The sequence below is a fragment of the Typopeltis vanoorti genome, chromosome 5, assembly GCF_054136105.1.
Source record: "Typopeltis vanoorti isolate ZY-2024b chromosome 5, IOZ_Tvanoo_1.0, whole genome shotgun sequence".
Classification (NCBI taxonomy): Eukaryota; Metazoa; Arthropoda; class Arachnida; order Uropygi; family Thelyphonidae; genus Typopeltis; species Typopeltis vanoorti.
Genome location: NC_143553.1, coordinates 38,250,535 through 38,278,404, shown reverse-complemented (window position 1 = coordinate 38,278,404; position 27,870 = coordinate 38,250,535). Strand labels below are relative to the sequence as shown.

At 35.0% G+C, this 27,870-nt stretch overlaps 1 protein-coding gene across 3 annotated transcripts in view; it reads left to right on the top strand.

Moving 5' to 3' along the window:
- Positions 1-27,870, top strand: part of LOC150106324 (M-phase inducer phosphatase-like) — a 349,715-nt gene that overhangs the window by 67,532 nt on the left and 254,313 nt on the right. The gene's annotated exons all lie outside the window — the stretch shown is intronic.

Below are 27,870 nucleotides of genomic sequence, written 5' to 3'. Positions count from 1 at the left end.
GAAAATATCTTCAGGACTAAATATATCTTCAGGACTAAATATATCTTCAGGACTAAATTTAGTCCTGAAGATATATTTAGTCCTGAAGATATTTTCAGGCGCAAACTTTGTTTGCTCTCACTGGGATAAAGGATTAAACTAAATCTATTAAACTCATTAAGAGTTGAAAAAACACAAATATATACAAATCAACTATTTAACTATGCAAGCACCAGTGTCATTCTTTAGTTATGGGTGCACAACTTCTGGAATGTCAATCTCTTGCTCTTACATAAACATATTTCTACTTGAATTTGCACAGGAGAAAGACTAACTCAAAACTAAGACTGCTTACTGTATGACAGAAACAGTCAAATTCTTTTTGCATCTTAAAATCACAGAACACTGAAGAAAACATTCATCCAAGACACTTCTATAACTTCACTCTCTATATGAAAGTAACAGCAAACTCCACTGAATTCCTGACTAAAAACTATATCACTAAGTATGAATTAACTTTCTATGTGAAAGTCTCAAACTTTTTCATAAAACCTTATCATCAGTCTTCAGAATAGATTTGTCTTCTATATGAAAGTCTTTTAAAAAAAAATGACTAAGACAGTAACAACTGTAAGGAATCACTTATCAGACTGAGAATCTTAAATAAACAAACTTTGCTGGGCCCATTTCCACATGAACTGGAGAGCAAAGAAAGTTCCTTTCAGTTTTATCTGAAATAAATCTTATAATTGCTGGCCTGGTTGACCGAGTGGTTAGCGTATCCGCTCTCCAGCGAAAAGGTTGTGGGTTCGAATCCCACCATGGGCATCGATGTTTGTGATTGTCTGTGAAAATATTAGTGGTGGTGGTCGACAGTAGATGGCATTGGTGTAGCTGTGGAGTAGGTGCCCTCTCTTAATGAGCCCTTGACTCCCTGGAGGAGTTATGTAATAATAATAACTACAAAAACTTCACTTATCTTTTCATAAAAGGTCTATTACTAACACTTCTAATTTCTGTTCAGTCTTTATATGTCAAAGACACAGAAACTCCTCTTTTCCTTTCCTACTTCCTGAACAGCTGACCCCTTAACAACATTCAATAATGCTCTTTTAGCTTCTTCACATGCTCAGAAATGCAACTGAGAAACTTCCACTCCACCACAGTGTACCCGCCATACTGATTTCAGCGCCATATTTAAAAAGGACGAAGTTCTTTCTTCCCACTGCAGAAAAGTTTATCTAACCATAATTTCACAATGGAACAGCTAGAATTTATAGCATTTCTTCATTCTGCAGTTTTTTATGCACTGAGGTAAGCTGATTTAATTATTGATGCGACAAAAATTACAGTGGTAACTTTCATTTTCCTTGTCAGTGATGTTAACAAATTTTGTAAATGTTTGTCTAGGTGCAAATAGTACCAACATTTGCAAAACTTTTGATAACTCATACAAAATTATAATTATTCTTTAATATCTAATTTAAATAAATTTATTTTGCATTTAAGCAAGACTTCTGTGTAGCCAAAGACAAAAGTCATTTTAAAATGATTTGCTTGTGACATGCAAAAAGAAACACATTTAAATAATACACAAAATAAAATTAATAAAAATATTCATAAAATATATTATGATGTCCGTGCGGTTAGCCTAGTGGCTGTGTGCTTCGCAACCATATGCCTGGGGAAGGAGTGTCCTAGGTTTGATTTAAAAAGATTCATAAAATATATTATGATGTCCGTGCGGTTAGCCTAGTGGCTGTGCTCTTCACAACCATATGCCTGGGGAAGGAGTGTCCTAGGTTCGATTCCCGTCGATGACGTGAGGAGCTGAAGGATCTTCCTCAGCCATAGCCAAGTTAGCCAGTCTTGGGCATGGACAGTGGGGTTTTTCATTCCACAAAGCTGGCAAACCAGCCTTGAGAACTCAACACTACGGACATAGGATACTTCGGGGCATAGGGCTGACCACTTTATCCTGTGAATGGTTTGAAGTCCGATGATTAATAAACCCTCGACTCCACAAGGTAAAACAGGGTAAAAGGAAGATGAGATGAGGTATAATATATTATTACTAACTTTTTAACTTGAATTGATATCTGAATTTTAATACAGATATCCCACAACAGACACGTACTATGTAGGAGTTAAATTTTGCATACATTGGATTTAATCTCCTCACCCATTAATCACACTATGTGTACAGAGTAGTTCATTTACATGTTTTAAAGGTTATTTCCTTTTTTTTTTTTTTTTTCTTCGCCTTATTTTTACCATTCCATTTCCATTATTAAACACCAAATGTTCAATTTGGTATTTTTATTTATTTATTTATTCTTATGGCTACATGAAACTGGTAAATGAAAAATACAATCACAATTTCCAGAAACAAATGATGAAAATCTTAACATATAAAAGTTCATTACATAAAAGGCACAACCTGCTTACTAAGTCTTAATTTTTTTTTTTAAATATAAAGCAAAAGTAACCTGTCATAATTAAGCCAGGGACAATTATCGTCCTGCTGCACCAAACATGACAAGACTGCATATTCTTGCAACATGAAAGGGGCTGTATCTGAGGTTTAAGTAGAGAGCAGTTGTGTCTTGTGTGAGAAAACTTGATCCATTAGAGGAGGCCCATTTCACACTGTATCATAATCTTCTAACATGAGGAGTTCTGCTGATACTATGAGAGTGACTACTAGAATAATGTCTTCGTGGTGAGACAGGACCGTGATCTTCTGTTTCCTCCATAACCACTGCTACCACCATACCAACTACAGGTCAAGGTCCAGGCTGGAAAGCCAATTCAAGGCCTCATCCATCACCTTGTAGATGTCCTGTAGGCCACCACCGTAAAATTGGCGCCTTGGGCAGTCGTACACAATATGAGTAATCATCTGAGTCACGGGAGAACAATCACAATAAGGTGATCTGACAGCCCCCATTTATGTAGAAGATAGCCACATCTGCCCTGACTAGTCCTGATCCTGTTTATGGATGACCAAATCTTCCTAGGAAGACCAAAACCAGGAAAGATCCCTGCAGAGCACAGGGATCTTTCCAGGAAGCTGTTTGTTGGGAGATTGTTGGACCAGTATTCTCTCCATATGTCAGATATTGATGGCAGCGCAGCTGAAGAGAGTTCGTCCATGGACCAGAGAGGCTTTCTAGATTTGACTAGGTGGATTTATGAGATTCTGGTGTAGGGGTAGGAGTGGGTTGCTCATTGCTTTATTAAATTCCTTAATCGAGGCTTGTCTTCTCCGTATGTGTGGTGGAGCAATGTTAGCTAGAACAGGCAGCCAGGAGAGAGGGGGTGCTTCTCCCTGTCCCACTAATTGTGCACATGGTAGAGTTCAGCTGGGTGTCGATAATGTTAGTGTGTGTACTTCTTTCCCAGACAGAGGCACAATATTCTGCTGCAGAGAATGCGAGGGCTAGTGCAGACAACCTTAGGACCTGCACCACAACCTCAGGTTGTTCCAGCCAGCCTTGAAACGATGTTATTTCTGGTTTTAATTTTATTGGAGAGGTTGATGATATGCCTTTTATAGGTTAGTCTTCTGTCTAGGCTCACTCCAAGGTATTTTGGGTGAGGCTCGTGTTCTACCATTTTTCCAGAGAAAGAAAGGTTGAGTTGTCGATCCGCCTTTGCATTGTACAGGTGAAATACTGAGGACACTGTTTTCGTTGGATTTGGCTTCAAGTACCACTGCTTGAAGGGCTCATCCAGAGTGTTCAGGTCTGTATTCAAGGTTGAATCTAAGTTGGTAAAGGAGGTGGATTGATGTAAGATCGCTAGGTCATCGCCGTACATAAACTTGCTAGATCTGGTATGAGATAGATCATACACATAGATGTTAAAAAAAGTATAACACAGAACCTTGAGGAAGACCGTTGTGAAGGAATCTGGGCCTGCTCTTTTTTCTGCCAATATGGACCCCGGATCTTTCTGTTGGAGAGAATAGATTCAAAAAATTGTAGAGTTGTTTTACACTTTATAATATTTCCTAGTTTTAGGAGTAGGCCCCTGATCCAGACAGTGTCATAAGCAGATGTTAGGTCAATGAGAGTGGCTCCTGGTTTAAGTTTTTTCTGGAAGCCTGCTTCAATTTGATTTGTCAGGGCCAGGACCTGGTCACAGCAACTTCTTCCTGGCCTGAAGCCAGCTTGTTCAGTCGGGAGTGCTCTTTCAATGAGTGGTGAAATACTTTTAAGGAGAATTCTTTCAAAGAGTTTAAAGGTGGTGCAAAGCAAAGAGATAGGTCGTAGGTTTTTCACTTCATTTGGATCTTTCCCTGGTTTGGGCACAGCAATTATTTTGGCTTCCTGCCACAGTTTTGGTAATTTACCAGTAATGATGATTTCTGAGAAAAGTGCAGCCAGCCATATTTAGCCATGTTGACCAAGATAGGAACTCAGGGAGTATACCATCCACTGATGCAGCATTTTATTTTACTGGGTATTTTAAAAGAACAAGAAGCCATTAAGAGTCTTCTCTTAATAATAATTTCATATGGACGGTTAAGCACCAAATTGAACATTTTTTCTTCTATTTTTCTCATACTATTTATGCTTTATTATATATTATATCATCATCATCAAATTCCTTATATGTACCCAGAAAGGGTGTACAGGATGATAGTACTACATGAAAAACTTGCATCATGCTAAATTCCTATCTACAATTTTCCTCCAAATCAATCTGTTACATATCAAGACTCCAACATTATCAGTTCTTATATTTCCATCTTCTAAGGTACTTTTTACTGTCCCAATCCACCAATACTCTGGGTTGTTTTTCCTGCCAATCTGGCAGAGAACACTTGTTTTGCTAATCTTTTCTCTCCAATTCTGTTTAAGTGACCATAACACCTGAGATCAGCTCTGCTAACGCATTCCTGGATGATAACAAAGTCAAGTTCTTTCCTAATATCCTCATTTTTAATATGATATTACCATTGATGCCATCTGTTCATGCCCCTAATCTTTCTTAGGATTCTAATATCTATCTGTATTCTATAGTCTTTGGTCAAGTGTTTTATTTCTAACCCAGCTCTCAGATCCATAAGTTAAAGGGTTTGAACACTGTCTAGTATACAGCTTGTTTTGTGTTTTGACTGAGTTCTCTCTTATTTCATATATATTTATTCAGTTGATTTCTTACCCTACTAGCTTTATTGATTCTTTGGTCTATTCCCATATTTAATTTACCATTTTCACTAAAAATTGTGCCTAAGTAGCTGAAATACGCCCTTGTCACACACCTGACTTAACATCATACCATCTTTCTATATCTCCTTCAATTTCTAATTGCTGATTTACAACTCAAATAGCGGCTATATATTGCCTGATATAATGTCCCATTGACACCATATAACTATAGTGTTTTGAATAACTTTTCTTTTGGCATCTTGTCATATGCTTTTTCCTGGTCTACAAAATTTAAGTACAGATCTTTGTTATATTACCACGATTTCTCAACTATGTTGTAAAGTGAAAATCTGATCCTAACAGCCATTATTTGGCTTGAATCCAGGTTGTTCTTCACCAAGCTTTCATTCCACAATCCTTCTCAACTTCTGAAATAATCAAGTAACCCTCGTATAACGCAGATGTTAGGTTTGATAGAAATGCCTTGTTATATAAATCGCATTATGCGAGACTCGGATCACATAGAAAAAGTAAGGTTATGTTCTGAAATCGTTTTTTTTTTTTTAATTATATGAACAACAAGGACATATCCAACAAAAATATATTTTTATTTAATTCAGGTAATTCATGTAAGCTAAGAAAATACAAAATATGAAACAAATACATAGTATAAAATTATAAAAATTACAAATTGTACAATAAACTTCATTGCACATAATGCATAAATATTTTAGGCAAAATAAAATAAAGTGCATATTTTAATCTTTCATAGCGCGAGGATTTGAGGATCAGTTAATAAACATTGGTTTTGTCATGTAATCACCTGATGCATTACTACAAAACAGTAGAGTAATTCTATCTTTGGAAACTTTGAATCCAAAAGCTGCTCTTTCACTTTTCGAAATATAGGTGCGTTTTGGCATTTTTGTCCAATGTAACCTGGATTCATCTGCGTTGAACACCTGGTCTGCACTATAAATGTTTATAAACTTTGAGAGCTTTTTGTTTAATAAGATTTCCATCCAAAGGAATTTTATTTTGAGTGCAATCTTCTATCCAAATCATTTGAAATTTCTCCATTTTTCTCATTAGAATATCATGTACACGAGCAACGCACTTACCTGTGACCCTGCAATAACACTTTCTCGGATTTTATGTTCATGTAAATTTTTATTATAAAAAATTTTTTAGATAAAAAAATAAAAGCATTACATATTAATTATGTATGTAACTCACTAGAAAATAAAGTGCTCAGCTTGAGATTAACACACTTATGATTTGGAATGCATTTTTCCCTGGCAGAAAACGAAGACAATTTTCAACAATAAATGCTTGATAAGGTAAACAATTGATGTATATGTGTGCTGAAGGCTATTTCCCCTAATATAAATTCGCTACTTATACTACATGCACGGTACAGGCAGATGCAAATTTAACGAAGATAAAATTTGATTTTCAAGTAGCATGGTGAAAAATATATGAAAAGATGAAGGATTACTACAATTTTTAGACTGTGTTTATATAGAAATTGTGTTGTATAAGTACCATGTTATGCGAGGGTTACCTGTACTAGCATAAATCTTACCATGAACACTCATTAGGGAAATACTTCTGTAATTCTCACATTCAGTTTTATTTCTCTTTTTATTATGGACACTGATACTGATAGACCCGTTGAAGTAATCTGGACTGATCTAAGAGAGAAAATCAAGGAATGTGTTGAAGGTCTTCTGGGTGAGACAGAGAGGAGAGGAAGGAAGCTCTGGATTAATGAGGAGGTGATACAATAAAATGGATGAAAGAAGAAAATGAAAGAATAAGAACAGTGATGCATACCAAGTCAGGTATAAAGAGATCAATAAACAAGTAAAAATTCTGGCTAAAATGGCAAAGGAAGACTGGCTCAATCAGGTCCGCAAGGAAATTGAGGAAAATGATACAGCAAAGGATAGGAGAAAGGTCTATGAAGGCTTGAATTTGATTTCAGGGAGGAAGAGAAGGATAAAAAGCAGTGCTTTGAAGGATGAATAAGGAATGATTTTATTGGAAAAAAATGATAAGATGGAAGAAGTATGTTACAGAACTTTATGGAGATGAAGATAATCTGGAATGTGATCAGACAGAAAATGATGATTGTCTAGAAATTAAGGAATGGGAAACCGAAGTAGCCATTAAAAGAATAAACGATAGGAAAGTTTCAGGAGTGGATGATATTCAAGGAGAGTTACTGAAGGCATTGGGAAAGGAAGGAATAAAACTTCTATCCATCATCGTTAATAGAAGTCTGGAGGAGGAAAGAATACCTAAAGATTTCGTAAGATCTATTTTTATTCCTATTCCCAAGACTACCGGAAGGATGGATTGCAGCAAGCACAGAACTATCAGCTTGATTAGCCATGTTGCAAAAGTCCTAATCAATATAATATATAGATGATTGAAACAGATGATACAGAGAGAATTAAATGAAGCACAGCTTGGTTTCAGGAGAACAGGGTAACCAGGGAAGCTATCACAACACTGCGGATACTGGGGGAAAGAATGATCAAGTGCAATAAAGATTTATATCTATGCTTTGTGGACTATGAAAATGCATTCAATAATGTTAATCACTCTGTTTTATTTGATATTTTGCATAAAATAGGAATAGATAAAAAATATCGTGAGCATTTTGTTCAGAATATATGTTATGTGCAAATTATGAAATTGCACAATCCATGAACTGTATAACGCACTTGTACAGTTCGTTGAATGTGTAGAATTCTGCACAATTCATGATATGAGCATTACGTTTTCTGCTCATTTCATGAATTGGGTGCATAGTAACAGCAGCAGTGCGAGATGTACAGAAACTCGTGATAAAACTGGTGAAGAGCATTTCTTATTGGTTGTTGCTGGAAGTTGCTGTGTTTTACGAATTTTTTTATACACCTAAACCTCTTTTTATGCGATAGATACGTTCCTAAAAATTACGCGTAAATAGAATTCATATAAAAAGAACTACCTGACTCCATAGAAAAAGTGAAGATTGGTTCCAAACCTGAAATATAAGCCAAATAATGAAAAAAACAAACATTAAATTCGTTAGGATCATAAGATTTTTATTTACATTTCATGGAGGAACACACATACATATAATGAATTTTAATAACTTTAAAAAAACATATTCATTTCAGTTGTTTGCTAAGGATTCTATAAAAAAATCTTATTCGATATCAGTTTCTGACAATAAACACGAAAGCTTTCGTTTTCGTGAGACTGTAATAGTAATGGTATTATCGTCATTGACTTCTGCCTCAACTTGTGGAATCATTCTTGTCATGTCTTGAACAAAAATACCACTGGTTGTTTCAGTAGTTTTAGGCATGAACTCAGTTATTAATTGCTGTGTTGATACTTTATATAAGTCGCGATATAATTCTCTGTATGAAGACATTAACAACTTAAGCTGACGTGAAAACTTCCCAGAACGTTCTTCATTTGAATCATGTCAGGCAAAATAATTGCCTGACATGATTAAAGAGAATGCTCCTGTTCCCCTCAATCATACTGCAGAATTCCCCAATTTCACATGCCAAACTTATTATATTGGGGAATTCTGCAGTATGATTGAGGGGAACAGGAGCATTCTCTTTAACACATGTGGGACAAATAGCTTTCCAGCATGCATTCATAGTTTCTGGTCTCAATTCAGATAACGATAATCGAACCTGATCAATACAATCCATAATTGAAAATTTTTTCCACACATCCATAACTGACAGTGCTTCATCATCATTTAGCTTGTTCAAAACGTACTGAAATGTTCGTGTGACATAATATGTTTTAAAAGTCGCAATTATACCCTGATCTAGAGGTTGTAGTAATGATGTGGTATTGGGTGGCAGAAAAAAAAATTGCACATTTGGGTGTTCTATGGCAGGATGATGGGGTGCATTATCAAAAATCAAAAGCAATTTAAAATCGACACCCTTGTCATTAAAAATAGTGTCTAACTTCTGGCACATAATGTTTGTGGAACCATTCAGTGAAAATATCAATGGTCACCCAAGCTTTTTTGTTGGCCATCCAATGAACTGACAATTTTTGAAAATCTATGCCTTTCATTGGCCGTGGTCTTAATGATCGATTTATGAACAGTGGTTTTAACATCCAATCTCCTAAATCGTTCGAACAAAATAGGAGTGTTATGCGATCCTTTGCTGCTTTGAACCCACCAACCGTTTTTTGCATTTTTGATACGTAAGTTCTGTTTGGCATTCTTTTCCAGAAAAGGCTGGTTTCATCCATATTCCAAACTTGTTCTCGAGTGTAACCTCCATCTTCAATTATTTTAGCAAGTTTTTGTGGAAGTGCTTTAGCAGCTGTTTCATCAGCAGAAGCCGTTTCACCTTTAATTTTTATGTTATGAAGAGCATGTCTTTTAATAAACTTAGCCAACCAACCATTGCTTGCATGAAATTCATATTTTTTCCTCGATTGAGATGAAGTATCTGGCTGCAGTGTTTTAATCTGTTCATAAAATCTCAATGCTGATTGCTTGATGGAATTTCTGTCAGCTGGCATTCTTTTTTGTACGTTATCTTCTATCCACATCACTAAAGCTTTTTCGGCCCTTTTCTAGAACAACATTTCTTGTGTATGATGATAATTTTGCACTCGATTTTGTACCAGAACATACCACTTTTCTAATAGCCTCTTCATTTTTCTTTATAGATCTGACAGTTGATTCATAGACTCCAAAATGCTTACCCACAGCCACCCCACCTTCCCCAGTTTGAAGACGATCTAAAATTTGAATTTTTATATCCAAGGAAACGGCTTTCCTTTTTTGTTATCGGCAACATCGTGTGAGGGCTGGATTAAAATCTTCAGTTAATGAAATGAATGTTTGAAAATTACATATAGCTTATCCTTTATTATTTCTTGGCAAAATTATTAATTTTATAACGCAATTTTTATTTTGATTTCACTTAAAAAATGCAAATGCAAAAACTGCGGTAACTGTGTTGTTTACTCAAACACCAAATTCAATATGCTAAGATCTGCTTTTTTATGTGTAGTCAGTTATGTAATTCGGGGAATTCCCAATAAATGAAATTCGTAAGAATTTAGAATTTTCTTAATTGAAACGAGAATGCAATTCTACAAAATTCTCAGAATTTTCTTAATTGAAACGAGAATGCATTTCTACAAAATTCTCAGAATTTTCTTGAATTACGGATTTTTTCCTAACTTAGACTTTAGGTTGGTCATGTAAAAGTGAATAAAAATTGCGTAAAAAAAAATATTTTTGATATCCCAATTCGCGTAACTCCGAATTTGCATAAAAAATTCACATAAAAAGAGGTTTAGGTGTAATAGTATTAGTCAAGTGTTACAGTAAATTTGTACAACATTACATCAGAATTCCTTTCGTCGTTTGTAGTAAGGTTACTTTCTCATTGGCGTGAGTTGCAGGACCTGCGACTTATATAATATGTGACGATTAGGTTTTAAAGAGCATTTCTTATTGGTTGTTGCTGCAAATTGCTGTTTTTAGAAGTATTTTTGTAATGGTATTAGTCAAATGTTACAGTAAATTTGTACAACATTACATCAGAATTCCTTTCGTCGTATTTAGTAAGGTTAGTTTCTCATTAACGTGAGTTGCAGGATCCGCTGCTTACATAATATGTGACAATTCATCACTAAGTGATATTTTAGGTTTTAAACATCCATGTTTGTTAAATTATAGATCCTTACATCCAAAATGGAAGATTTAGAAAACGCTGTTAGAGAATGTGATATCTTTATGGAATAATGAATTGGAACAATATGTCATAAACCTTCTAAATGATAATAGATCTGGTGTTAAAAGAAGTAGACAGGAATATCATCTTAGAAGTGACTATGCTATTTCAAATTTAGGGTGTGATGAAAGTAGCGACAAAAAATGGTCGATTTATGGCAACAAAAGAATCTGCTATTTTTATCATTCGTGATATTCATCTCTCTACTGGTCATAAAGGCGAGACAAAAATCACAAGAAAATAATGCAAAAGTATGCTAACATTCCACGATGAATTGTTTCTGAATTCATAAAAGAATATGAAAGATGCTAAAAAGGAAAGATATCACATTCTCTAAAAGGAAACTAAACAGACAAACTAACAAGGAAGGAGACCGTTAAAGGGATTGTCGTTAGACCTATTACCGTAAATGACATGAATCAAAGGGGTCAGGTAGATCTTGTTGACTTTCAAAGCTTAGCAGATGGGAATTTCAGGTTCATCATACACTATCAATTTCATCTGACAAAGTTTCATTTGCTTCGAGTGCTGGCTTTAAAAACAGCAAAGGAAGTATCTCAACATTTATTAGACATTTTTCTTGAGTTCATCAGTTCTTTCTAACAGTAGTTTGTTAAAATATCATGATTATTGTTTTACTGCTACTGATTCTGCTTTCAACCTCATGGTGATACAGCTGGAGAAGAAGTGATATCAAAACACTGCTATGATTTACTCTGATTTTCTTAATGTGATTTTCCAGCAACTTCGTCTTTTTTCATAAAAGAATGTTATTGACTTTATCACTTGATACTTCCAAATCAAATTCAAATTTCTCATTAATTAAAATGCTTTTAATATAATCAGTTTTGTCTGACTTAAAAATGCTAGCTTAAATCTTGGATCTAATATTGTTTGAAATAATATAATAATTTATTTTTGAATAAAGTATCAAACCTTCTGCTATTTTCTTCAAAAAGAAATTTTTTCATTATTCCTACTCTGAAGAAAGTGTTATCTTTAGATTAATTAATTTTTTCGAATCATAATAGTTGAGGTTACTTCCAAAATTAAAGCAAAATTTGAATTCATGGTTTTTGTGATTGTCTCAAAAGGCTCCAATAAATTTAGTAGTTAGAGACTGCTGATTTGAGCTCAACGTATTTAAATTGATTGTGTAAATATTTAAAGCTCTTTTCTGTTCTTGTATTCATTGTAGCATATAAAAAAAATATTCCATTCTTGCCACCATACTAATTGGTCATCAGATCTATTTAACAGTAGTTTGTTAAAATATCAAAATGAGTTCCACTTGATAGGTATATCTTAAACTAATTTTATATGGCTGGCGTTTAATTTTTTTGAATCTCTCTTAATTTCAAACATACAGCAGATGAATTGTTAAAATACCCCAACATTTTTCTACAGAGTTCTATTAAATCAACATCTGTGCATTAATTTCAGAATCATCATTACATCCCTTATTATTATTGCCGCCATCGTCTCAAACTATTATGTGAATCTGTGAAATGTGTATATATTCCACATTTCATGGCAGAAAACTTTTCTTTAATCATCTTGTATGACTTCCAGGAAAATGTTGACAGTTCACAATTATATGATTATATTGAAAGTTTGTATGAAGTCTGTGAAGCTAATGAAACTTTTGTTTGTATTCTAGTAGGTTCATGTATCTGATGTAAGAGAAATATATTTAGTATCTGCAGTCTTGTTTTTCATAGTTGCAACTAACTGAGGCATAATTTCTGGACTTATTTTTTCTGTAAAATATTTTCTTCCAGGCATATAGTACTGTGTAGCAAATTTACTTACCTAGTAAATCCTTCATTTTGATCAATTTGGTACAGCACATTATCCAATGCAATCATTTCAGCTAGGCATAATGCAAGTATCTCACCCATTTGTCATCTGTATCCCATTTTTTAGGTTTTTGTATAATATCAAACAACATTTCAGTGGATTTACTTTCAATTCTGACTGCTTCCATGTTTTTGTATTCTGCCTCGATATTTCAGTTTTACTATTTTGTTTTGCAGATTCGTCACTATGCAGTATTAAATGTGATTGATCATAGAAGTTGTACTTGTATTTTTTTCCTGTACCACTCCAAGATATTTACTATTTGCATATTTTACATTTTGCAAATTTTGAATCTTCACATAAATCATAAAATTTTTTTAAAATTATTCATGGCCATAACTGTACTCATTTTTAGAATTTTAACCCTCCATAATATAAATTGCAATTGAATATTCAGTGCATCCCTACCCTATGATATATTTAACTGGTAATTAGTTCACGGAATTAACAACGCATATAAAGTATATTAATTAAAGGTAACTTTAATGAATAACTTCTATATTTCGGCAACGTCACATTGCCATCTTCAGGAAAATAAAGATATGGTATGTGCACTCAGGAACTAACACAAAGCAAATGAGGAAGAAAGCAAGAAACTTATATTGTTCCTAAAGTCCTAATGGTGCCCTCTTGCGGGCTAATTTGGTAGTCTTGGCAGTTGGGCTGAAGTTCTCATAATGAAAGTCTCCCAAATTTGGGGCAGTTTCATGCACCCGAATTTGTTGAGGTTAGGAACGTTTTTTAGAACGGCTGAAGATTCCTTGAATAATCTTTCGTAATTAAACTTGCTGCGATGAATTATTTTTGTTTTCTTCCAACGAATTTTATGGTGGGTATCTAAGGCATGGTCTGCCAGCCCAGAGCGGCTGTACTGGTGAAACCAGATGTAGTCTTGGTGTTCTAAAATCCTGATATTTGTTCTTCTGCCTGTTTGGCCAAACAAACAAGTAGAGTAATGTGGGCAAATATGAGAATGGGGAACTGGACAATGAGACTTATTTATGCCTATGGTCCCACAGAAGGTTCTACTAAGGTAGAATTGGAGGAATATTTTGAGGCTTTAGAAAAAGCAACTGACACAATGAAAAAGGAAAAGTTGGTCCTTGTTGGGGATCTAAATAGCAGAGTAGGAAATGATTGTGAGACATACAGAAATATTTTGGGAAAATTTGGAGAAAAGAGCAAAGCTAATAATAATGGCAAATATCTGTTGGATTTCTGCTCAGGACATGGACTGGTTATTACTAACACCATGTTCCAACATAAAAATGTGCACAAATTCACATGGAGAGAAGAGGCTAGGAATAAGAAAAGTCTCACTGACTATGTTATTGTTGATAGTGATGTTTTCTCCCTGGTGCAGGACACCAGAGTGTACAGAGGATTTGAAATTGGAAGTAATCACTATTTAGTCTTGAGCAGGATAAAATTGAATTTCATATTGAAAAGAATAACATGTAAGAAAGTTTTAAAGCGAATAAAAGTTGAGCAGCTCTCAGATGTGAACTGTAGACTAAAATACAGAAAGATTATTGAAAATAAAATAAAAGAGTTTGAGAACAGGAATCAAACCTTGGAGATTCAGTGGCAAACTCTGAAGAAAACATTGATTGATTCTGCCAGAGAGGCATGGGGTGAGGTTGTGTGCAAGGATAAAACAATCAGAACTCCCTGGTGGACATAGGAAGTTAAAGAGGCAGTGAAGGAAAAGAAGAAAGCATATCAAAAGTTCCTGGCAAATAAGTCAGCTTTTACTCTTACAGAATACAGAGACAAATGTAAGAAAGCTAAACAGTGTGTAAAACTAGCGAAACAAAAAGTCATGGGAGGACTTTGGAAAGAATATAGAAAATAAATATCAAGAAGGTGGCAAAATAATCTGGAGGTTGTTGAAGAAGCTTAGGAATGGAGGAAAGAGTGCTGTAAAAGGAGTTAGAGATGATAAAGGTGACATGAAAACAGGGGAAAAAGATATCCTTGAAGTATGGAGTAATTACTTTGAAAAACTGCTAAATGAAACGAGCAGTGACGACAGCACAGTGATAAAAAAAACACTGACCAGACATGTAGTCAGGAATACATATCCATACTTGAATTAGAAAAAGCCATCAAAGGCTTGAAAGTTGGAAAGGCAGCAGGAGTAGTTGATATTCGACCAGAAATGCTGAAGTATGGTGGTATAAAAGTCTTACAGTGCCTGCACTGCATAGTTCAGAAAGCCTGGACTGAGGGACAAATTCCCGATGATTGGAGTAGAGCTCTCATAGTACTCATATATAAAAAGGGAAATAAAACTGAATGTGAGAATTACAGAGGTATTTCCCTACTCAGTGTTCCTGGCAAGATGTATGCAAGTATACTTGAGAAACGGTTGAGAAGAATTGTGGAAGAAAAGCTTGGCGAAGAACAAGCTGGATTCAGGCCAAATAGAGGCTGTCATGATCAGATCTTCACTTTACGACAAATAGTCGAGAAAGCATGGGAATATAACAAAGATCTGTATTTAAGTTTTGTCGATTTGGAAAAGGCATATGACAAGTGCCAAGAGAGAAGCTATTCAATACGCTGCAGTTATATGGTGTCAATGGGGCATTATATCAAGCAATACTTAGTGTTTATTTGAGTTGTAAGTCAGCAGTTAGAATTGCAGGAAGTACAGGAAGATGGTTTAATGTTAAATCTGGTGTGAGACTAGGATGTACATTATCCCCTGTGTTATTCATTATCTGTATCGATCACATTATGAAGGAAAGTGGTATTAAACCTGATATCAAAATTGGAGATGTTAATGTCAGTTCTTTGCTTTATGCGGGTGATGTTATACTTCTAAATAAACACATTACAAGTCTGCAAGATTCTCTGACTAAATTGAATAGCTGTTGTAATAGATATGGTATGAAGGTCAGCAATAAAAAGAGAAAGACAATGAAAATAGGCGGAATCATTGAAAATGTCAACTGTGTTGTGAATGGAGAACCTGTGGAACAAGTAAAACATTTCAGTTACTTAGGCACGATAATTATAATTACTGAAGATGGTAAATTAAATATAGAAATAGACAACAGAATCAGCAAAGCTGGTATAGTGGGAAGTCAATTGAATAAATTCGTATGGAATAAGAGAGAAATTAGTTGGAACACTAAATTAGCTGTATACAAGACAGTGTTCAAACCAGTTTTAAATTATGGATCTGAGAGCTGGGTCAGAAGTAAAGCACTTGACCAAAGACTGGAGACCGCAGATATGAGAGTCATGAGAAAGATTAGAGGCGTGAACAGATGGCATCAATGGCAATATCATATTAAAAATGAGGATATTAGGAAAGAACTTGACATTGTCAGCATCCAGAAATGCGTTAGCAGAGCTAATCTCAGGTGGTATGGTCACTTAAATAGAATGGGAGAGGAAAGATTAGCAAAGCAAGTGTTCTCTGCCAGTTTGGCAGGAAAACGACCCAGAGGAAGACAAAGATATAGGTGGATTGATACGGTACAAAGTACCTTAGACGATAGAAATATAAGGTCTGATAATGTTGGAGTCTTGACAAGTAACAGACTGATTTGGAGGAAAATTGTAGATAGGAAGTTAGTAATGATGTAAATTTTTCATGTAGTACTATCATATCCTGTACCCCCCTTGAGGGTACATGGCAGGAATTTGATGATGATGATGATGATGAAGATGTTTAAGTGTTCTTTAATGTGCTCATGTGCAGTCAGTTCTTTTCACCAATCAATTATGGGAAACACTGTTATAACAAATTACAAGAAAGTCCTGACCAGAGCTCAGTAGGTAAGTAGGTACACCACTATGCTAAAAAAATTCACTATAGCAAACACTTCAGTATACCACACTATTCCTGTGATTCATGTGTTATAGGGTATAGTAAGAATCTACTATACCCTATACCACATCTACTATATTTATTTGTGATTCTTCACTGCTTTTAGTTTATACTCTCTATTTGTTGTTTGCTTTCATGGATCTCTCTTTCTCGAGCTAGTTGCTATTGCTCTGATGTGAACGTGTTTAAACTTTTTTTCGTGTGCAAGTTATATGTGAAACTTTTTAATTTCTTTTTTTTTGTAAAGCAAGGGTGTGAGTTATACACAAGGGCAAGTTATATTCGAGTAAATAAAGTATCAGAAATGTGATGGTGACATGCAAGGCTATATGAGAATTTATCTACTCTTGTATTTTGAATCTCTTCTTCTGCATGCAGTGACATTGGCTTGGAAACAAAGCCAAAAATTTGGAAAGTAATAAATAATTTTTTCCTTATGTAAGTGTTCATTCTGTTTTTATCATTATGTCATCTGCTTACACTTCCATATTTGGTTCATTGAAACAAAGCAAATGAAAAGAGAGATTAAATTAGAACTAGACAAACTCTTATTGTTCTAATTTTGCTTATCTCTTTTCATCTGTATGCATTGACAATAGCTAAGAAATTTAGCTGAAGATTCTGCAAGTAATAAATAATTTTTTCCTTATGTAAATGTCATTTTGATACTATTTTATCATTATTCCCTGTTCCAATTTCCACATTTTATTTGGAATGTCTCTTTTGTTGTATATTTCAAATACAGTTTCTTCCAATGTAGAAAAAACGTCTTTTCTAAAAAAAAATTTAATGCTTTTAAAACTGAAATTGTTAAACTTTCTGTTTGAATTTTGTAAGCTTTTGCTAACATTAATAGGAAGCAACAGTTTATAGCAAATATCTTGAATAATGAAAATTCAAAATTAATTTGATTTTCTCTTTACTGAGAATCTTCTGTTGTTTTTCTTAACTCTTCTATTGCATCTCATATCTTGCCTATATTAAATATAATATTCAATATAGACAAGGTATATAACATTTATAACATGATATTAAATAATAGGGGTGCTTAAGGGTCAAAGCTGTATAACTGAGAGAAGACCTCCACATAACCTTTAAAGGAATGCGGTGAACCGACCAGGGCTTCTGACCTAATGTCCAATACTCACCTTCTCGTGGTGCACCCTGTTGGGTATCTACTTGGATACCGAACGAACGAGGATGGGTTGGCAATTTGGGATTTAGCCGACCAAATTGTATTCTTATTGGTTAAACCAAAATAAAAAATGATGGTACGACATAACAAAATTTCATGCCAGCTGCGGCTTCGCCCGGTTAAACAAGGCCCCCATTGTTTTCGCCAGGGAACCAGGGCGAACAGCGAAAAGTCAGCTACTGGAACAAATATGAAAACAAACCCCAACTAACATCACCATAGTTAAAGATCTGTACTATCAACATAAGAAGCCTGAATGGCAAAGAAATGGAGCTAGCTGAGGAATTAGATAAGTACCAGATTGACATAATAGGGGTGACTGAAACAAAAAAGACAAAAACTGTTAATATCTTTCTGAACAATAAATACAAAATGTTATATTCAGGCAATGACAATCAAGGAAAAGAAAGAGTAGCAATAGTATTCAACACAAAATACGAGGCTAATTTTCTTGAATGGCAGTCAGTCTCAAGTAGAGTAATGTGGGCAAATATGAGAATGGGGAACTGGACAATGAGACTTATTTGTTTGACTTATTTTTATAGAAGGTTCTGCTAAGGTAGAAGTGGAGGAATTTTTTGATGCTTTAGAAAAAGCAACTGACACAATGAAAAAGGAAAAGTTGCTCCTTGTTGGGGATCTAAATAGCAGAGTAGGAAATGATTGTGAGACATACAAAAATATTTTGGGAAAATTTAGAGAAAAGAGCAAAGCTAATAATAATGGCAAATATCTGTTGAATTTCTGTTCAGGACATGGATTGGTTATTACTAACACAATGTTCCAACATAAAAATGTGCACAAATTCACATGGAGAGAAGAGGCAAGGAATAAGAAAAGTCTTATTGACTATGTTATTGTTGATAGTGATGTTTTCTGCCTGGAGCAGGACACCAGAGTGTACAGAGGATTTGAAATTGGAAGTGATCATTATTTAGTCTTGAGCAGGATAAAATTGCATTTCATATTGAAAAGAATAACATGTAAGAAAGTTTTAACGCGGATAAAAGTTGAGCAGCTCTCTGACGTGAACTGTAGACTAAAATACACAAAGATCATCATCATCATCAAATACGTGCCATGTACCCGCAAAGGGTGTACAGGATATGACAGTACTACATGAAAAAATTACATCATTACTAACTTCCTGTCTACAATTTTCCTCCAAATCAGTCTGTTACTTGTCAAGACTCCAACATTATCAGATCTTATATTTCTATCGTCTAAGGCACTTTGTACCGTATCAATCCACCTATATCTTGGTCTTCCTCTGGGTCGTTTTCCTGCCAACCTGGCAGAGAACACATTTTGCTAATCTTTCCTCTCCCATTCTATTTAAGTGACCATACCATCTGAGATTAGCTCTGCTAACGCATTCCTGGATGCTGACAATGTCAAGTTCTTTCCTAATATCCTCATTTTTAATATGATATTGCCATTGATGCCAACTGTTCACACCTCTAATCTTTCTCAGGACTCTCATATCTGCGGTCTCTAGTCTTTGGTCAAGTGTTTTACTTCTGACCCAGCTCTCAGATCCATAAGTTAAAATTGGTTTGAACACAGTCTTGTATACAGCTAATTTAGTGTTCCGACTAATTTCTTTCTTATTCCATATGAATTTATTCAATTGACTTCCCACGACACCAGCTTTGCTGATTCTGTTGTCTATTTCTATATTTAGTTTACCATCTTCAGTAAAAATTGTGCCTAAGTAGCTGAAATGTTTTACTTGTTCCACAGGTTCTCCATTCACAACACAGTTGACATTTTCAATGATTCTGCCTATTTTCATTGTCTTGGTCTTTTTATTGCTGACCTTCATACCATATCTATTACAACAGCTATTCAATTTAGTCAGAGAATCTTGCAGACTTGTAGCGGATTTATTTAGAAGTATAACATCATCCGCATAAAGTCAAGAGCTGACATTAACGTCTCCAATTTTGATATAAGGTTTAATACCACATTCCTTCATAATGTGATCCATATAGATAATGAATAACAGAGGGGATAATGTACATCCTTATCTCACACCAGATTTAACATTAAACCACCTTCCTGTACTTTTGTCATGGATTATTGAATAAAAAATGAAAGAGTTTGAGAACAGGAATCAAACCTTGGAGATTCAGTGGCAAACTCTGAAGAAAACATTGATTGATTCTGCCAGAGAGGCATGTGATGAGGTTGTGTGCAAGGATAAAACAATCAGAACTCCCTGGTGGACACAGGAAGTTAGAGGCAGTGAAGGAAAAGAAGAAAGCATATCAAAAGTTCCTCTCAAATAAGTCAGCTTTTACTCTTACAGAATACAGAGACAAATGTAAGAAAGCTAAACAGTGTGTAAAACTAGCTAAACAAAAGTCATGGGAGGACTTTGGAAAGAATATAGAAAATAAATATCAAGAAGGTGGCAAAATATTCTGGAGGTTGTTGAAGAAGCTTAGGAAGGAAGTAAAGAGTGCTGTAAAAGGAGTTAGAGATGATAAAGGTGACATGAAAATGGGAGAAAAAGATATCTGAGCATCATTGCAAGTCAGAACATAAAGCATATCGCTACTAAAATGGTGCAAATAGCAAAGAAAAAATTAAAAGAAGTGGATATTGGAGATAATTGTGTAAATGTGTTTGTACCATCTTTTGATCGTGGTCGAGGAGATCTGGCAAACTTGATTGGAATAGTTCTTGATAGGAAAGAAGGGAAATACTGAATTGGTACCAAAGGTGGAGTTATTGAAAACTGGCTTGAGAGAAATTGTTTTCAAAACGTTGATTTTCAGGAATTATCTATAAATGAAGTACCAACTATAGATTTAACATCAGAGCTCTAGTTCGCCAACTTTCTGTTGGTAATGGACAAGGATTCAAAAGATGCTTTTGTAAAACATGTTGTACCAATAAGAAATGTAGCTGTTGTAAAAATCAAGTTCTTTGTAACTCTTCGTGCCATCCAAACAAGTCTTGTGAAAATCCTTAATTATTGTTTATTTGTTAGTTGTAACAAACGAAGTTTGGTAATAATATTTTTCTTGTGTTTTGTCAAAGTACATAACTTTTATTTAATAAAAGTTTTTGAATTAAAACTATTTTATTACTCTTCACCTGTTTATCACTTATTTATATGCTGTAACTATGCACCCAAATCATGAAATGAGTGGAAAACGTAATGCTCATTTCATGAATTCTCTTCCACGAACTGTAGAAGCGTGTTATACAGTTCATGGAATGGCAAAAATGTTCCTCATTCCATGAATTGTGCGATTTCATAATCTGCGCGTAACATATACAAAACTCAAGAAGCCAGGGTCAGATTTGAAGGAGAGGATACTGAATGGATTCCCCATAAGAAAGGGTGTGGGATGTCCCCACTCCTTTTTAATGTCTATAGTGAATGGATGATAAGGGAAGCCTTGGAAGATCTGTAGGATGGAATAAAGATAAATGGACATCTGATAAATAATATAAGATATGCAGATGGCATTGTACTTATGAGCAAAACAGAGGAAGGCCTGCAAAGAATTTTGAACAGACTGAACAGGATTGGAAATGAGAGAGATAAATTGAAAATAAACATCCATAAGACAAAAGTGATGAAGATTTCAAGGTAAGGAAATAATGGGATAGAAATCACTTTGAACAGAGAATAGAAAATGTAAAAAGTTTTGAATACCTTGGGAGTTGGATAACAGAAGACAATAGATCTAATTATGAAATTAAGAACAGAATTAAAAAAGCAAAAGCCACAGTTTTCCAAATATACCACATATTAGGAAACAGAAATTTGAACAAATGGTTAAAAGTAAGAATCCTCAAGACAATGATCTGGAGCATGGGGACGTGTGGATGTGAGTCCTGGATGATCAATAAGGAGATGAGTGACCGATTGAATGCATTTCAAATGTGGTGCTTGAGAAAAATGGATCGTATCAGATGGACAATGAAAGAGTGGGCAATGAAGAGGTTTTTAAAAGATTCAAAATGAAAAGAGACTATATGGCTAGTATCCAAAGAAGAAAAATAGAGTTTGCAGGACATTTGATGAGGGGGTTCTGAGCTTCACAGAATAGTATTGCAGGGGATGGTGGAGGGAAGGAGAGAAAGAGGAAGACCCTGACTGCAATGGAAAGACAACATCAACGATTGGACAGGCAAGAATCTTACAGAAGCAACAGATAGAGTCATGGAAGCGAACTGTTCATCATCTACAACCCTCTTAAAAAGGAGGCCATAGGATTAAATTAGATTATGGGTTGCACTTCAATCATGTGGAATTTGTGCCTCTGTCTAGGTTTTCTGAACTATGCAGTGCAGCCACTGCAAGACTTATACGTCCATACTTGAGCATTTCTGGTACCATACATCATTGATATCTTTTTCTCCTGTTTTTATGTTATCATTATCATCTCTAATTCCTTTTACAGCACTCTTTCCTCCATTTTTGAGCTTTTTCAACAAACAGTCTCCAGAATATTTTGCCACCTTCCTGATATTTATTTTCTATGTCCCTACAAAGTCTTCCTGTGACTTTTCTTTAGATAGTCTTATACAGTATTTATTTTTCTTACATTTGTCTCTGTATTCTCCAAAAGCACAAGCTGAGTTATTCACCAATAATTTTCGATAAGCTTCTTCTTTTTCTTCGCTGCCTCTGGAATTTCCAGTGTTCATCATTAAGTTCCAATTTTTCTATCCTTACAGACAACCTCACACATCTCTCTGGCTCAATGAATGTTTTCTTCAGGGTTTGCCACTGAATCTCTAAAGATACGTTCCTCTTCTCAGACTCTTTCATTTTTTCCTTGAATAATGTTTGTGTATTTTAGTGCACAGTTCACATCTGAGAGCTGCTCAACTTTTTATTCAGTTTAATCCTGCTCAAGACTGAATGGTGGTCACTTCCGATTTCAAATTTTCTGTACACTCTAATATTCTGCACCAGCGAGAAAACATCACTATCAACAATAACATAGTCAGTGAGATTTTTCTTATTTTTTGCCTCTCATCTCCATGTAAATTTATGCACATTTTTATTTTGGAAAATGGTGTTAGTAATAACCAGTCCATGTCTTGAGCAGAAATCCAAAAGAAATTTACCATTATTATTAGCTTTGCTCTTTTCTCCAAATTTTCCCAAAATATTTTTGTATGTCTCACAATCATTTCCTACTCTGCTATTTAGATCCCCAACAAGGACCAACTTTTCCTTTTTCATTGTGTCAGTTGCTTTTTCTAAAGCCTCAAAAAATTCCTCCACTTCTACCTTAGTAGAACCTTCTGTGGGACCATAGGCATAAATAAGTCTCATTGTCCAGTTCCCCATTCTCATATTTGGCCACATTACTCTACTTGAGACTGACTGCCATTCAAGAAGATTAGCCTCTTATTTTGTGTTGAATACTGTGGCTACTCCTTCTTTTCCTTGATTGTCATTGCCTGAATATAACATTTTGTATTTATTGCTCAGAAAGATCTCACCAGTTTTGGTCTTTTTTGTTTCAGTCACCCCTATTATGTCGATCTGGTACTTATCTAATTCCTCAGCTAGCTCCATTTCTTTGCCATTCAGGCTTCTTACGTTGATCGTACCGATCTTTAACTCTGGTGATTTGTTCCAGTAGCTGACTTTTCGCTGTTCGCCCTGGTTTCCTGGTGAAAACAAAAGGGGGCCTTGCTTAACCGGACGACACACCCCAGCCAGAATGAAATTTTGTCATGTTGTACCATAATTTTCTATATTGGTTTAAGTCAATAAGAATGCAATTAGGTTGGCTAAATCCCAAATTGCCAGCCCATCAAATATTTACACATAAAAATATTTTTGTATGTCAGATAATAGTGTATCTACTGCATCAGCAGTACAACAAGCAGATTCAAGTTTTTTTTTTTTTTTTTTTGAATAATTATTTCTTTGAGCAGATTAAGCAGAGCAGCATTTATGCCAATTCTTGTCTGGTACATGAAATTATTACTCATTTGATCCACTTTCAACAATAGAAGGAATTTAACTGAAGAAACAAATTAGTCTTATGGGAATTTTTTGATGCATTAGAAAAAGCAACTGACACAATGAAAAAGGAAAAGTTGGTCCTTGTTGGGGATCTAAATAGCAGAGTAGGAAATGATTGTCAGGCATACAAAAATATTTTGGGAAAATTTGGAGAAAAGAGCAAAGCTAATAATAATGGCAAATACCTGTTGGATTTCTGTTCAAGACATGACTTGTTATTACTAACACAGTATTGCACCATAACAATGTGCAAAAATGTGGAGAGAATAGGCAAGGAATAAGAAAAGTCTCATTGACTATGTTGTTGTTGATAGTAATGCTTCCACCCTGGTGCATGACACTAGTGTGTACAGAGGATGTGAAAATGGAAGTGATCTCTATTTAGTCTTGAGCTGGATAAAATTGAATTTCATATTGAAAAGAAAAACATGTAAGAAAGTTTCAAAGCAAATAAAAGTTGAGCAGCTCTCAGATGTTAACTGTAGACTAAAATACACAAGCATTATTCAAGAAAAAACGAAAGAGTTTGAGAACAGAAACCAAACCTTGGAGATTCAGTGGCAAGCCCTGAAGAAAACATTGATTCAGCCAGAGAAGCATGTGTTGAGGTTGTCTGCAAGGATAGTAAAGATCAGAACTCCATGGTGGTGGATACAGGAAGTTAAAGAGGCAGTGAAGGAAAAGAAAAGCATGTGAAAAGTTCCTGGCAAATAAGTCAGCTCGTGCTCTTAGAGAATACAAAGACAAATGTAAGAAAGCTAAACACTGTGTAAAACTAGCTAAACAGAAGTCATGGGAAGACTTTAGTAAGAACATAGCAAATAAATTTCAGAAAGGTGCTAAGATGTTCTGGAGAGTGTTGAAATGGAGGAAAGAGCGCTGTAAAAGGACTTAGAGATGATAAAGATGACATGAAAACTGAAAAAAAAAAGATATCCTCGATGTATTGAATAATTGCTAAATGAAACAAGCAGTGACAGCACTGTGATTAAAAAAAAAAAAAAAAAAAAAAACTGAACAGGCATCTAATCAGGAATAATATCCATACTTGAAGTAGAAAAAAAAAGACATCAAAATGCTGAAATGTGGGAAGGCAACAGGAATAGATGATATTCAACCAGAAATGCTCAAGTTTGGAGGTATAAAAATCTTACAGTGGCTGCACTGCATAGTTGAGAAGACCTGGACAGAGGGACAAATTCCAGAAGATTGGCATAAAGCTCACAGTACCCATATATATAAAAAGGGAAATAAAACTGACTGAGAATTACAGAGGTATTTCCCTGCTGAGTGTTTCTGGTAAGATTTATGTAAGTATACTTGAGAGACGGTTGAGAAGAATTGTGGAAGAGAAGCTTGGTGAGGAACAAGCTGGATTCATGCCAAATAGAGACTGTCAGGATCAGATTTTCACTTTACGACAGGTAGTTGAGAAATCATGGGAATATAACAAAGATCTGTAAGTGTTAAAAAACGTTTAATTTTCTTCACCAAAAAGCTCTGGAAAGACTTTTAACTGGGATTATATTGATCAAGTACATATAATAAACAACTATGCTGTACCAACTAGTTTCACCTACTAAAGCTGTTGGCATCTTCAGGGTACATAACTGATATAAGGCACTAAAAAAGTGCATTACATCAGTAATAAGGTACTAAAAATGTGCATTACTGATATAATGCCCTTTTTTAGTGCCTGACATCAGTTATGTACTCTGAAGATGCCAATAGCCTTAGTAGGTGAAACTAAGGCTATTGGCATCTTCATATTATATGTACTTGATCAATATAATCCCATTAAAAGTCTTTCCAAAGATCTGTAAGTTTTATAGACCTGCAAAAAGCTATTCAATGCAGTTATATGGTGTCACTGGGACATTATACCAAGCAATACTTTGTCTTTATGTGAGTTGTAACTCAGCAATTAGAATTGAAGATAGTACAGGAAGATGGTTTGATATTAATCTGATGTTAGAGAAGGATGTTCATTATCTCCTCTATTATTCGTTATCTGTATGGATCGCATTATGAAGGAAAGTGGTATTAATCCTGCTATCAAAATTGGAGATGTTAATCTCAGCTCTTACTTTAGTCAGATGATGTTATACTTGTAAATAAATCCAGTACAAGTCTGCACGATTCCCTGACTAAATTGAATAAATGTTGTAATTAATTTGGTATGAAAATCAACAATAACAGACAAAGACAATGAAAATAGATAAAAACATTGAAAATATATGAACTGCACTGTGAATGGAGAACCTATAGAACAAGTAAAACATTGCAGCTACTTAGGCACAATTTTTAGTGAAGACGGTAACAGAATCAACAAAGCCAGTATGGTAGAAGGGGGGGCGGTGCTGATAGTGTTTTCTCTTGTCAGGTGGGGCTGAGAGGTAAAAAGTTTGAGAAACACTGTCTTAAGGATTAAAGACCTAGTTTGTTAATTTCAACAGTGGGATGTAGTAATCCTATTACAATAGAATCTCTCTTAACCTGCAACAAAGGGACTTTTTTTGATTCTGGATACGAGATTTTGCTGGATAATTGAATATATATTTCAAGAACTTACTTGTTCATGTTTTTGTGTTGCCATCTGTAGAAATTGCAGCATGCGAAGTTCGTTGGTCGTATTTTTCGATCTGTCGGTCATAAGTAAATAACATCAAAAATTGTGGGGATTTTTTTAAATTTAAAACACATATACATTTAAGATTTTTTCCCCCATGTAAAACAAACAAATCAGCCAGTGATAATCTTATATTTCACAAAATCAAATTTAAACAGCATTTAAAAATTATACTACGTATTATCACTTGAAAGTTATGAATTTCTTAGTGTGCCGACATAACATAACTTAGAACGTCTGCCTGTTTACAAGATTGTTGGCGGAGCTTTAACAATTCACTGTGTATACAATGAAGTTTCATAACATGTGCTGACATACATGAACATTGCTCAGCAAATCTTATGAATGTCCGCAATGCTTTGTCATCTTCCTTCCACATAAATTTCTTGGTCTCTGCGTGCCATGGTCCTCATCATCATCTTTCTCCTTTCCCCGTAAATGTTCGATTGTTCGTTGTCATCATCGAGAGAGAGAGAGTGACGTGAACGTAATTGTCTACATCCACCCAAACCTGCACCTCCTCTTCAGTAACACTAACCTTCTCCAAATGTGTTACTAAATCCCAGATGTCGTACACGGGACATGTTTTAAAACCACAAAAATCTTCGTCACTTGATTTGTCATCTTCAAACATGATCATTGGCCACAATTTATGCCAACAGTGACATGAAGTAATGATCTTTAAATTCTTCGGCAAGAGACAAAGTAATTATGGCCTCTTTCAATGTGAACTGTTTCTGAAAATCTTGGATGCTACTTTCAAAGTTCACGCATCGACGCATAAAAAGGGATAAATAGTTCATCTTTATTTTCTTGAATACTCCATGGTCCATTGGTTGGATGAGGCTTGTTACGCTGGCCTGCAGAAACATAACACAAATGTTTTCCACATTTAAGTGGTCAGCTGGGGGATGGACATGGCAGTTGTCCAACAAAAGAATTTTTCTTATTGGTGGTAATCCCTTTTCCCTTAAATGCTCCTTCACACTGGTCATGAATACACTATGCAACCATTCTTTGAATATGTCACAATCCATCCATGCATTTTTTTTTCATCATCATGAAATTCCTGCCATGTACCCTCAAGGGGTGTATAGGATATGATAGTACTACATGAAAAATTTACATCATTACTATCTTCCTATTTACAATTTTCCTCCAAATCAGTCTGTTATGTGTCAAGACTCCAACATTATCAGATCTTATATTTCTATCATCTAAGGCACTTTGTAGCATATCAATCCACCTATATCTTGGTCTTCCTCTGGGTCGTTTTCCTGCCAACCAGGCAGAGAACACCCGTTTTGCTAATCTTTCCTCGCCCATTTTGTTTAAGTGACCATAACACCTGAGATTAGCTCTGCTAACACATTCCTGGATGCTGACAATGTCAGGTTCTTTCCTA